Source organism: Mirounga leonina, unplaced genomic scaffold, assembly GCF_011800145.1.
Source record: "Mirounga leonina isolate KUSES-001 unplaced genomic scaffold, KU_Mleo_1.0 Mir_201, whole genome shotgun sequence".
Classification (NCBI taxonomy): Eukaryota; Metazoa; Chordata; class Mammalia; order Carnivora; family Phocidae; genus Mirounga; species Mirounga leonina.
The window spans coordinates 23870848-23884105 of record NW_023270504.1 but is presented as its reverse complement, the minus strand read 5'-3'; positions in this window follow the sequence as shown (position 1 = coordinate 23884105).

Below are 13258 nucleotides of genomic sequence, written 5' to 3'. Positions count from 1 at the left end.
GGGGGCGCGGCGCCGGGAGAGCCGCGCGGCCCGCAGCCGGGGCACGCGCCGCCGCTCGCTCACCTGCAGCCGTCGGGCCGCCCGGCCGCGAGCCGCTCGCGGGCGGCGCGGGACGGCAAGCCCCCCGTGCTCTCTATCGGGACGGTCCCCCGGTCACGCCCGACACTGTCAGCCGCGATGTCACGCGCGCATTCTGGGGTGTCCTATACACGACAGACCCGAGGTGTTTTCTCCGGAACGTCTTTGAGGGGTTTCGCGTTCCCCGGAGAGAGTGTATAAAGGGTTATGGCGTTGGGACCGAGTTAATCTGTTATCCTGACATCATCCTGGAGTTCAGTAAATGCCTGTTGAAGGAGTGGATGTGTAAAGAGATAAAGGAGCATGTAACCGGGAAAACTCTAGACTAAACTCTGTATAAACTTGTGCAAGGCCCCTTTTCTGTGGAATCATAGCGAGGAGGGGACCTTGATGGTCGCCCTGACTACCCACCAGGGCTGTTGCAAGGACCACATGAGATAATTTATGTGAAAATGCTTTTTAAACTGTACAGTATACAAAGGATGTGAAACGTGACTTCTCGTTCAGTTCACTTGACAATCTTGTAACATACCTTATCCTGAGTGACACACAGTAAAGAATGTTATTCTCTGCCCCTTCCAGAATAACCCCCATCCAGAGACAGAAAATGCCACCAGGGAGCCCACCTCTACTTTTCCTCCTCCAGTCTGGAAATTCTTATCTATTTCATCCTCAGACCTGTCAAACTTTTCTCAAACTAGTCTACTTTCTATCATATAAAATAATATGAAAGCAAAAAATATCATCCATGAAATATTTCAATTGCTCAAGAAAAAAGACTCTGTATTCAAGATTACAGCTTGATGACTACATTTCACATTTAGATAGTAAAGTCTTTTATCTTCTGGCTAAATGTATGATACTTTATTTAAGTTATACATATATAAAATTACATTATATTTACAGTGTGCCAGGCATTGAGCTAAGAACTCTGCATGTTACCACATTTAATTCTTCTAGCAATCCCATAAGATACTGCTCTTACAAAACCTATTTTACAGATGAGCAAACTGACTTAGAGATTATGACTGTGTCTAAATTCACATGATTAGTAAGTAGCAAAATCAGCACTTAAACGAACAAATCCAAGTAACTCCAAAGACCCAACTCTTAACTTCTATTCCATTGCCCTGAACTGTCAGAATTAAAAACCATCCTTAAACTTACTGTAATAGAGATGTATGGGGACAGATGGTAGCTACATTTGTGATGAACGTAGCATAATGGATAAACTTGTCCAATCACTATGGTTGTACACCTGAAACTAATGTAACATTGTGTGCAACTATATTCAAATAAAAAAGAAAATAGATGGCATTTCCTTTACATAAATAGAAAGCAGAAAGGTCAATTGGTTGTGATCTATCTAATAATCACAAACATGTATATATGAAAAAAAATCCTTAAACTTAAAAGAAGTGAAGCCCAGTTGAGGCTTTTCTTTCACCCCACCCTTCCACTATCCAGATTTAAAGCTGAATTTTCCCCCCTTTGAAATATTAACTTGTTCTCCCACACACAGATAATTTGGCATCAAATGCTTCTTGCTACGTGTTAGATATTTTGTTATGTTTCATTTGTCAATCATTTTTGACATTTTTGTATGTATGTGGAATTTGGGGGGCAGGGTAGAGAGGTAGTACTGAAAATGGGAAAGCTAGGGAAGGATTAGACCCTCTTTTCCTGGAAATTTAGAAAAAATAAATGCTCAAGAAATTATTTGATATATGCAAGATATTTGCTGCATTATTTATAACTGTAGAAAATGAGAAAATTTGCTTAAATAACCATAACGGTAACAGTTAAATAAGTAATGGTATGTCTATATAATGGAGAGTTGATTTTCCTTTTATATCTTCTTTACCATTTAGATATTTTGCAATAGGTGTGCATTGTTTTAAAAGAACCAATTTTTTTTCATATATCTGAATATATTCCAGTGAGAAAGTCCTGTTTAAAAAGTTTGTATAATATAGGGGCACCTGGGTGGCTCAGTGGTTAAGCGTCTGCCTTCAGCTCAGGTCATGATCCCAGGGTCCTGGGATCGAGCCCCGCGTGGGGCTCCCTGCTCAGCGGGAACACTGCTTCTCCCTCCCTCTGTCCCTGCTTTTGTTCCTTCTCTCGCTGTGTCTCTCTTTGTCAAATAAATAAAATCTTTAAAAAAAACAAAAGTTTGTATAACATAATCATGTAATTGCTTTTTAAAATATATACTTATGTGTATGTATATATTTGAGTACACACACACACAAGTGGATATACACCAAAGATGTGAGCTTGAAGATAATTTACCTCATTTTCTACTATATTTATAATTAGTGTTCATATGGGTTTTGCTTATGTAATTTTTAAATTAAAAGAAAAAACTGATAAATAAGCCTGCGTTTGTTTTGTTTTTGCCCTAAGACAGGGGGAAGCACTTGCATTCATTCTCTGAATACTTTGCATTAAGAAGGGAGATATGGAGCAGCATAAAAATATAGTCACTGAGGGGCACCTGACTGGCTCAATCACTAGAGCATGCCACTTTTGATCTTGAGGTCGTGAGTTTGAGCCCCATGTTGGGTGTAGAGCTCACAAACATATAGATCTAGAGAAAGAGAGAGAGGGGGGTCACTGAAACATGCAAGAAACCAAAATGTAAGGATTCACCCTTTTCTAAAAATAGAACATATTACATAATTCACCAGTGTTAGTCTACCTTGAGCAAAACGCTTCTTCCTACTATTGGTGACTAATATGTCACGATACAATTTTGGAAGCATTTATTAAAGACTTACGTATTATATAAAACACAGTGAATATGATTTGTGTATCCAAAGCCCAGCTTTGGTGCTTAATAACTGAGAACTTAAATCACTTAACTGTTCTGTTTCCTCATCAGTAGTAAAATGGGGATATTAATAGTACCCACTTCACAGTATTGTGGAAAAACTATGTGACTTCATGCATGTAATGCATTTAGATAAGTGCACAGAGAAAAAGAGCCTGAAGCTTGAAAGAGGCTTAAGAATCATACCAAGCAAATGTAATGTATATGGACCAAGAGACATATCCATCAAATATAATATGTGGACATTTGCGGGGGGGGGGGGGGGGAAATCCTGATTTGAACAAAGCAACTGGAAAAGATATTACAAAGCAATCAGTAAAATTTCAATCTTGACTCTGGTGATATCAAAGAATTATTGTTATATTAGATGTGTTAATGGTATTGTGTTATTATTTAAGGATCTTTATCTTTTAAAAATGCATACTGCAGTATTTAATCCTGAAATGCCTGAAATCCCCTTCAAAATAATCAAGTGACAGGGGAAAGAGGTATAGATGATAAAAGATCGACCAAGTGTTGTTTATTATAACATGTTTTGTTTTTTTTAATACTATTCTCAGGGCTCCAGGCTGAGTCAGTGGAGCATATGATTCTTGATCTGGGGGTGGTGAGTTCGAGCCCCACCTTGGATGTAGAGGTGCTTAAAAATAAAATCTTTTAAAAATAAATAAATAAAATGCTATTCTCTCTACATTTGTATGTGTTTGAAACTACAAAATAGTTTTTTAAGGGGCGCCTGCCTGGCTCAGTCAGTAGAGCATGGGACTCTTGATCTTGGGGTCCTGAGTTAAAGCCCCACGTTAGGGGTAGAGTTTACTTAAAAAATAGTGTTTAAAAAAAAAGCTAGAAGGGGCGCCTGGGTGGCTCAGTCGTTAAGCGTCTGCCTTCGGCTCAGGTCATGATCCCAGGGTCCTGGGAAACAGCCCCACATCATTGGGCTCCCTGCTCTGCGGGAAGCCTGCTTCTCCCTCTCCCACTCTCGCTCTCTCTCTGTCAAAATAAATAAATAAAATCTTTTTTAAAAAATTAAAATTAAAAATTGCTAGAAGATAGTAAGGATTATGTGTTTACTATTTATTATTACATAATTTGTATTTACAATACTGTATTATCTATGTTTGCTTACACTTTTCAGATTACAATGTTTTCATTACGGCTATGTCTTAGTACTGACACTAAACCTCGGAAGTAGGTATTATTATCCCCATTTTACAAATGAGAAGATTTAACTAGAGCCAAGACCGCAAGGCTGTGCAACATACCACCTCCACTCTTCCAGTCTTCCAGGGGACCTGCTGGTAAAAGGTGTAGGAAGTAACCCACAGCCATTAGGCACAGGATTTTTGCTTCCCTTCGTGGCTGCAGTCAGATCTAGTGGGTAGGGAATAAATGAACATACTAATGATTCATTTGGAAATATTTATTAGACAAAATTTGAGCTCACGTTTGCAATTCAGAAGAAATTCTAGCTGCTATTTTAAAGGGTATCTAGGAATAACAGAATAGAACACAGCAGAGATTAAATCATAAAAGAAAAATTCCATGGTACGTTTTTCCTCCCCATGACTTTATTATTTTGTTTCTACTTTAACTTTATATCCTCTACCTAACCTGTTTGTTCTCCCTAAAACTAAGTCTAGAGCTAAAGTTAGGGGACTAGAGATGAAAAACTGATCAACGAGGTTGGAAAGCGGGAGTTATTTTGAGGCCCAGCCTCCCAACAGCTCCGTTCCACCTTAAGAAGCTTTAGCCCCTCCCCCAGCCGGGTACTCAGCTCCTCCCACTCCCGTGTCAGCTCCGACCCGGGAACGTGGGGAAGGGAGGAGAGACGCACTGAATGGAAAGATTGGCGCCCGAGGCCGCAGGGTCAGTCCTTCCCCTATTCTACCCGCACGAGAGGAACGTGTAAAGCACCGGCTATTGGGTTTGGTTCTTTTCCGGAGGATTCAGGATGGCGGCGTGCCCGTCCGAAATTGGAGGGCGGGGGGGATATATGTGAGGGGTGGGGCTCATCTTGGGGTGGGGTCGAAGAGAACAGAACTGGGGCATTTCAGATACACAGTATGCAGTGATTGTCGGTCGAAAACTGTAAGTTAACGAAATCTGGACGCGCCTCTTCAAACCATTTCCAAAAGAGGGGGCAAGTTTTCCATTCTCCGCCCCAATTCCCCGTCTTCGTTTTAATTGATTGGGTTTAAGGTAGGCTGGGCCCAAGGTTGCTTGTTGATTGGCTACATCAGTAATCCATCAGGATGACGCAGGCGAGGGGGTGGCTATTTGGGGGAGGAAGTGAAGATTATTTTGGTACCTCCTACCGCAACTGCTGATTGGTTGAGGTTTGCAGTGAGGTAAAACAAGGCATAAAAATGTCCACTAAAGGGAAGGGCCTATTGGCCCTTCTCTCAGGGACGATGTCTAGGGTGGGACTGGGAAGAGCCAGCTGGACTCTGTTATTGTACTGAAGGACCAAATTGATTAAAACCCGGAAATGAGTTTAGAAGGGAACTGAAGGAAAGAGGGAAATCCGCGGCACCTTCGTTGCCCTCAAACAAGGTCATTTCCTGCATAGGATCGATAATTTCCTGTTTACTCAACGAAGTCAGAGCGTACCCTGGCTTTCTGGAATACACATGGTAATTAAATTCTTGTGAGCCTTTGGTCCCAGGCTTCCCATTTACTTAACATTACCTAAAAGAATGAGACAGAGGAAAGGAAAAACATGGGGTTTAACGCGCCCTAGGGAAAGATAGGGAAACTGAGGCTCTAATAGAGAAAGCTAAGGATGGACCCTGGACCACAGTATCCAAGCAGGTGGGTTCCTAAAGAAATCATTCATAAAATAATTGAAGAGAGTGGGCGGAGGTGTAGAGACCTGAAACGATTTGTCTGAAGTAAAAGCATTAATCGTATACAGAAACCTTAGGTAGGGAATATATTTTGTTCATCGTTGTACCTCTGATGCCTGGTAGTGTCAGATACATGGTCCGAGATCTGAACCAAACAAGAATAGAAGACTTTTTTATAGTATAAAGGACAAATTCTAAAGATGCCAGACCTTTAGAATATGTTTTTTAAAGTATCTATATCAAAATAGTGGCTCAGTCCGTTGAGTCTGCATTTGGCTCCTTGAGCCTGTTTGCCTCAGGTCATGATCCGCAGTCTTGGGATGGAGCCCTGTGGGGTGCCCCCTGCTCAGGGGAGCCTGCTTCTCCCTCTCCCTCTGCCCCACCCCTACCCCCGTTGTGCTCTCTCGCAAATAAATAAATAAAATCTTTTTTAAAAAATAAAGTATCTATAAATAAATATTTTAAAAATAAAGTATCTGGGCGCCTGGGTGGCTCAGTTGGTTAAGCGACTGCCTTCGGCTCAGGTCATGATCCTGGAGTCCCTGGATCGAGTCCCGCATCGGGCTCCCTGCTCGGCAGGGAGTCTGCTTCTCCCTCTCCCACTCTCCCTGCTTGTGTTCCCTCTCTCGCTGTGTCTTTCTCTGTCAAATAAATAAATAAAATCTTTAAAAAAAATAAATAAATAAAGTATCTATGTCAACTTCATAATCCTGGAAAATGTTTCACACCTACTTACCACCTGGGTTAATCCAGCCATAAAATGAGAGGTAGATCTTCTTCCCAAACCTACCATTTTCCCCTTAACACCCTGAGGCCTTTAAAATTTGCAAGCAGATTTCCCCTTAACCTATATTCCTAGAAAAAAATGAAAAGTTAGATGGAATTAGTAAAAAAGATGGCCTCTACATCCAATGAATGGAAAATAAGTTGTTTAACCTACAATCTGAGAGTCAAGGGTAGGAAGAACTTAACTATTTGAGAGTATTGAGAGATAATCAGCTATACCAGAAATTACGGAATCACTTGCCTTCCAGCAAGATTTCACCAATGCTTTAACATGGTCTAAAAACTGCTCTGAAATTGAGGAAACAGTGCAAAAACTTCCCAGAAGTGTTGTAACTATTCCCACTGCAGGACACTGCACGGGCTGTTGGTCAAGATTCAAGTACCTTTTATTTATCCAGAATGATTCCCCCTTTATAATTTTCTAGAATCTTCTAGTCCAGATAGTTTATGAGAGAGTATATCATACTGGCTCTTCAGTATAATTATGACAATAGTTTGAAATAAGGGGAGGAGCAGGGGGCAGCTATATATGCAATAATAAAAGTACCATAGGAAAGTTATTTCTAAGCTACAAATAATTCTAGCATAATAAGGTATACATTGTCAGGCACCTGGGTGGCTCAGTCGCAAGCGTCTGCCTTCAGCTCAGGTCATGATCCCAGGGTCCTGGGATCGAGCCCTGCATCGGGCTCCCTGCTCTGCGGGGAGCCTGCTTCTCCCTCTCCCACTCCCCCTACTTGTGTTCCCTCTCTCGCTGTGTCTCTCTCTGTCAAATAAATTTTAAAAATCTTAAAAAAAAAAAAAAAAAACACAACACTGCTAAACTCACCCACCAGGGGAAGCTGCAGAAAGGGGAGGAATAAAGACTGTTGCTGAAACTGTTGAGTTCACGAACATAGTGCCTTCCTTAAGATCCGGGTATCAGGAAGCTACTGTTGCTAACACTGCCTCAGCAGCCTTCAGTGGCCATGAAGCTTGTAAATGGTTGCTGGGACAAGGCTGCTGAAAACCCCGACATCCCATGACCATGCCGGCCAACAGCAGCTACCAAAGCAGCCAGGAGAGGGCTCCTGCCTCACTTCCACTTCTCAGGTCTCTTGGATGTGCAAATTATTGATAAATCGAAACTCACAACTAGAATCCTAGCTACAAGAAAATCTAGGAAATTGAGGTTTTGGTTTTCCAGCCTCTCTAAGGAGAGGAAAGTATATAAAAAGGAGGGAGGGGTACCTGGGTGGCTCAGTGGGTTAAGTGGCTGCCTTTGGCTGAGGGCATGACCCTGGGGTCCTGGGATGGAGCCCTATGTCAGGCTCCCTGCTCAGAGGGGAGCCTGCTTCTCCCTCTCCCTCTGCCCTTCCCCTGCCTCATGCTCTGCCCACTCCCCACCCCCCCAGGGATCAGTCAGTGGAGCAGTGACTCTGGATCACAGAGTTGTGAGTTCAAGCCCCACATTGGGTATAGAGATTACTTAAAAATAAAATCTTCATTTTTATTTTTTTTAAGATTTTATTTATTTGAGAGAGAGAAAGCATGAGTGGGGGGAACAGCAGAGGGAGGGGGAGAAGCAGACCCCCCGCTGGGCAGGGAGCCTGGCTGGGGGCTCCATCCCAGGACCCTAGGATCACAACCTGAGTGGAAGGCAGACGCTTAACCAGCTGAGCCACCCAGGAGCTCCAAAAATAAAATCTTTAAAAGTAATAATAAAAAGGGGCCCCTGGGTGGCTCAGTGGGTTAAGCATCTGTCTTCAGCTCAGAGCATGATCTTGGGGTCCTGGGATCAAGTCCTGCATTGGGCTACACTCATCAAGGAGTCTGCTTGTCTCTCTGCCCTTCTCCCTGCTCATGTGTGTGCACTCTCTCTGTCTCAAATAAATTAAAAATCTTAAAAAAAAAAAAAATAGGGGCGCCTGGGTGGCTCAGTCAGTCGTTAAGCATCTGCCTTCGGCTCAGGTCATGATCCCAGGGTCCTGGGATGGAGGCCCGCATCAGGCTCCCTGCTCCTCGGGAAGCCTGCTTCTCCCTCTCCCACTCCCCCCTGCTTGTGTTCCCTCTCTCGCTGTGTCTCTCTCCGTCAAATAAATAAAAATCTTAAAAAAAAATCTTAAAGAAAAAATAATAAAAAATAAGGGCGCTTGGATGGCTCAGTCGTTAGGCATCTGCCTTTGGCTCAGGTCATGATCCCAGGGTCCTGGGATTGAGCCCCGCATCGGGCTCCCCGCTCAGCGGGAAGCCTGCTTCTCCCTCTCCCACTCCCCTTTCTATATTCCCTCTCTCGCTGTGTCTCTCTTTGTCAAATAAATAAATAAATCTTGTTTAAAAATAATAAAAATAAAATAAAATGTCCTTGGTAATAAGTAGAATGAAAGGATTCTGAGCCAGAAGCAGCACAAGAATGAAGCAAAAGTCTGTTTCACACTTTTTAATTTTATAAACCAATAGAGATATAATGGGGAGCAGAGAATTTTTTATATAGTCACATAAAGACATTACCAACTACCATCTACCATAACCATCATTTCATTAGAGAATTAACATTTTTTAAAGGAATTTTTTTTAAAGATTTTACTTATTTATTTGACAGAGAGAGAGCATGAGCAGGGGGAGCGGCAGGCAGAGAGAAGCAGGCTCCCAGCTGAGCGGAGAGCCTACGTAGGACTTGATCCCAGGACCCTGGGATCATGACCTAAGCCGAAGGCAGACGCTTAACTGACTGAGCCGCCCAAGCGCCCCGAGAACTAACATTTTTAATACCAAAACGATGGGAAGGTTATACTCTCAGAATTTAAGAACTGGATACATTTCACCTCAAAAAAAAAAAAAAAAAACAGGGCGCCTGGGTGGCTCAGTTGGTTAAGCGACTGCCTTCGGCTCAGGTCATGATCCTGGAGTCCCCGGATCGAGTCCCACATCGGGCTCCCTGCTCAGCGGGGAGTCTGCTTCTCCCTCTGGCCCTCCCCCTCTCATTCTCTCTCTCTCTCTCTCAAATAAATAAATAAAATCTTTAAAAAAAAAAAAAAAACTACCTTGTTCTTTCCTTTCCCGAGGAAACACTGTTCCAGTGTGGCATCACTATGAAACCACGGAAGTAGTATGAGGTCACAGCCGTAGCAGGGAAGAAACTCAGCTTCTTGTCTAGTCTGTTTCAGACTTGCCAAATAGCCTTGAACAGGTCACTTTACCACTGGGCCTTCATCTACTGCTAACTAAAATTAATATTACAAACAAATATTAACATTTAAGAAAGGAGAAGAGAAGGTGTGGAAGAAACAGTTTCTAAAAGGAACATAGACTAGAAAAAAAAAACTTATTTAAAAAGGCATTAGACTAATGGAACTCTTAGTTCTCTTACAGTTCTAAAAGTCTATTATTCAACTTTTTTTCTGGACTCCTAATAACCCTCGACCTGGACTTTGGCTTGTAGAGTCTACTTATGTCAACTCATCCCCTTCAGTGGCCCAGATTTAATAAAGCACAGATTTTTTTTTCATGTCACTCTTTTTGTTCAAAAGCATTCCATGACTACCAATTGTCAATAAAATATAATCCAAACTATTCAGCGTGGCATTCAAGGTCCTCCTCAGTCCTAATCCCTACCTGACCTGCAATTTCTTGCCATTCAAAAAACAACTGGTATCACCTGACCTATCAGGTTTTATTTGTTACCATTTCCCCTCCATTTTATTTCAACAAATATTCATTGAGCTTATTGAGCATCTTCTACGTGCCAGACTCTGTGTTAGAAACTTCAGGTTCAAAGATGAATCAGGGGGCTACTGGGTGGTTCAGTCAGTTAAACATTCAACTCTTGACTTTGGATCAGGTCATGATCTCAGGGTAATGAAATCAAGCCCTGGTGGGGCTCCAAGCTCAGTGGGGAGTTTTCTTGAAGATTCTCTCTCTCCCTCTCCTTCTGCTCCTCCTCCCTTCTCAAGAAACAAAACAAAATAGGGGCATCTGGGTGGCTCAGTCTGTTGAGTGTCTGCCTTCAGCTCAGGTCATGATCCTGGGATCCTGAGATGGAGCCCTACGTCGGGCTCCCTGCTCATCAGGGAGTCTGCTTCTCCCTCTCCCTCTGCCTGCCACTTACCCTGCTTGTGCTCTCTCTCTCTCTAATAAATGGATAAAATCTTTAAAAAAAAAAAAAAAAAAGAAGAAGAAGAAACAAAATAAAACAAAAAAACAAAGATGAATCAGGCTCAGCCCCTGTTAGAGTGACTACCCATCCCAGGTTGCCCAGGACTATCCCAGGGAAACCCCTTAGTCCTGGGATAACTGAGATAGTTGATCACCCTAGCACCTGTTGACAAGAAATTATAAGGATCTTAAGATCCCTTCTAACTCAGAAACTCTGCCTAGATGCATATTCTTTTCCCCAACTTTCTTCCAGAGTAATTATTTTGGATTTCCCTAACAATTAGCATAGTATCAAAGACTATTCCCCAGCAATGACTTTTATGTTTGTACCACTGCCTAGATTATAAAATCCTGAAAGGCAGATACATCTTTTCAGGACATCACAGTGCCTACTAGAGCCTTATAATGATAGTAAAAGGGATGCAGGTTGAATTGAGCAGAGACGTTGGACAAATTAATATGTCAGGCTTTTTTGTTCTTTTCTTTTTTTTTTTAAAGATTTTATTTATTTATTTGAGAGAGAGAGAATGAGAGAGACAGAGAGCACATGAGAGGGGGGAGGGTCAGAGGGAGAAGTAGACTCCCTGCCAAGCAGGGAGCCTGATGCGGGACTCAATCCCGGGACTCCAGGATCATGACCTGAGCCGAAAGCAGTCGCTTAACCAACTGAGCCACCCAGGAGCCCCAGGCTTTTTTGTTCTTAATTGAAAACTTTTTAAGGTAAAATGCATCAGGAAAAATGTTTTATTGGGTGGTTGTTTTTATAAAGTTAACAGCACCCAGACCAAGTGACAGAACAGACCCCAGAAGCCCTGCTGTCCCTTCCAGTCACAATCCCCCAACGGGTAACCACAATCTGGATTTATGACACCATAGATTAGTTTTGCTGTTTTTGACCTTTACATAAATAGAATCTTTCAATACATTCTCTTTTGCACCCTGGTTTCTTTCACTAAACTTTGCGAGATTCATCCATATCATTGCATATCACCTTAATACATCTGCTCTCATTGCTGTATCCTATTTCGTTGAGTGAATATACCACCATGTATTCATCCATTCTTCTTTCAATGAACATTGGATTATTTCCAGTTTTGGAGCTATTATGACTACTGCTGAGATGAACATTCTAGTACCTATGTTTTGGCGAACATGTATATGCATTTCTGTTGAAATACCTTGAAATAAAATTGTTGGGTCACAGAGTAGGCCTATGTTCTGTTTTAATAAATATTGCTAGTTTTCCTAAGTGATTGCACCAATTTATCAATGTATACCCCCAATTAACAGTGTATGAGAGTTCTGGATGCCTCATATCCCCTCCCACGTTTGGCATTCCTTCTTTCTTTCCTTTTCCTTCTCCATTTTAACCATTCTGGTGGGCCTGCTGTGGAATCCCATGTGGTTTTAATTTGGAGTTCCCTGATGACCAATTCAATTGCATACCTTTTCATGTGTTTATAGTTCACTGGGACGATCTCTTTTGAGAAGTTCAGTGTAGACCTTTAAAAAAAAAACCAAACAACAACAACAACAAAAAACTGTCACTATTGCCTATAAGCCATCATGGTGAGGTTCCAAATAATTCCAAGTTAGGTTCGGAGAAGAGCAATCTCTCCAAAACATTTTTGTGTTCTCTTAGGCCCTCCCCTCCCCTGGAGAGCACCAACAGGGCAGCAGGGGATGACTTTTTTTTTTTTTCTTTAAAGATTTTATTTATTTATTTGACAGAGAGAGACACAGCGAGAGAGTGAACACAAGCAGGGGGAGTGGGAGAGGGAGAAGCAGGCCTCCCGCCGAGCAGGGAGCCCGACGCGGGGCTCGATCCCAGGACCCCGGGATCATGACCTGAGCCGAAGGCAGACGCCCAACGACTGAGCCACCCAGGCGCCCCAAGGGGGCGACTTTTATTAGAAACCCGAAAGAGTCCTTCCTGGGGGGTGGAAAGACAGACAGTTGCGTTTTTCATCAGAAAACAGCCACAGGGGCCAAAAGAACTACCAGGAATTGCCCCCGCCCCCGCACCCCCGTCCGCCTTCTCGGCACCCACTCCCGCCCGCCCCGCGGGGCTATCTGGGGGCACCATCTCGGGGGCGAGGGGGCGGTGAGGGGGACGGGTATCTCTTAAAGCAGAAATGTTAACACCCTCCTAACGGCGACTTTGAGGATGGTGGGGCCCAGCACTGTTTCCCCGTAAAGGGTTCCCAGCCCCCGGGGTCCGGAGACGCCGGAGGGGTAGTGCGGCGGCCGCCCGCGCGGGTCAGTTTGGGGCGAAGGTGAGACGTGGGGCTGGGGCCGCCGCGGCCGCGACTCGCGAGCCGGACCCCCGCGCAGCCCGCGGGTGGGAGCGCGCGTCCTCCTCCCGGAGGGAGCCTGATAAACGAGTCACGGTTTACTACCACATCAACGGATCCGTGCCCAAAGAATCCTTGGCATTTGGCAGCAGCGCGGGGGTCCTAACGGCTGCTCGGCGAGCCCCGCGTAAGCGCAGCGGCGCCGTCACTGCCGCCCCCGGACGCAGCGGCCTGGGACGGCGGAGAAGCCTGGGGGGCCCCGGAGATGGGCTGTTGAGCGGAGCCGC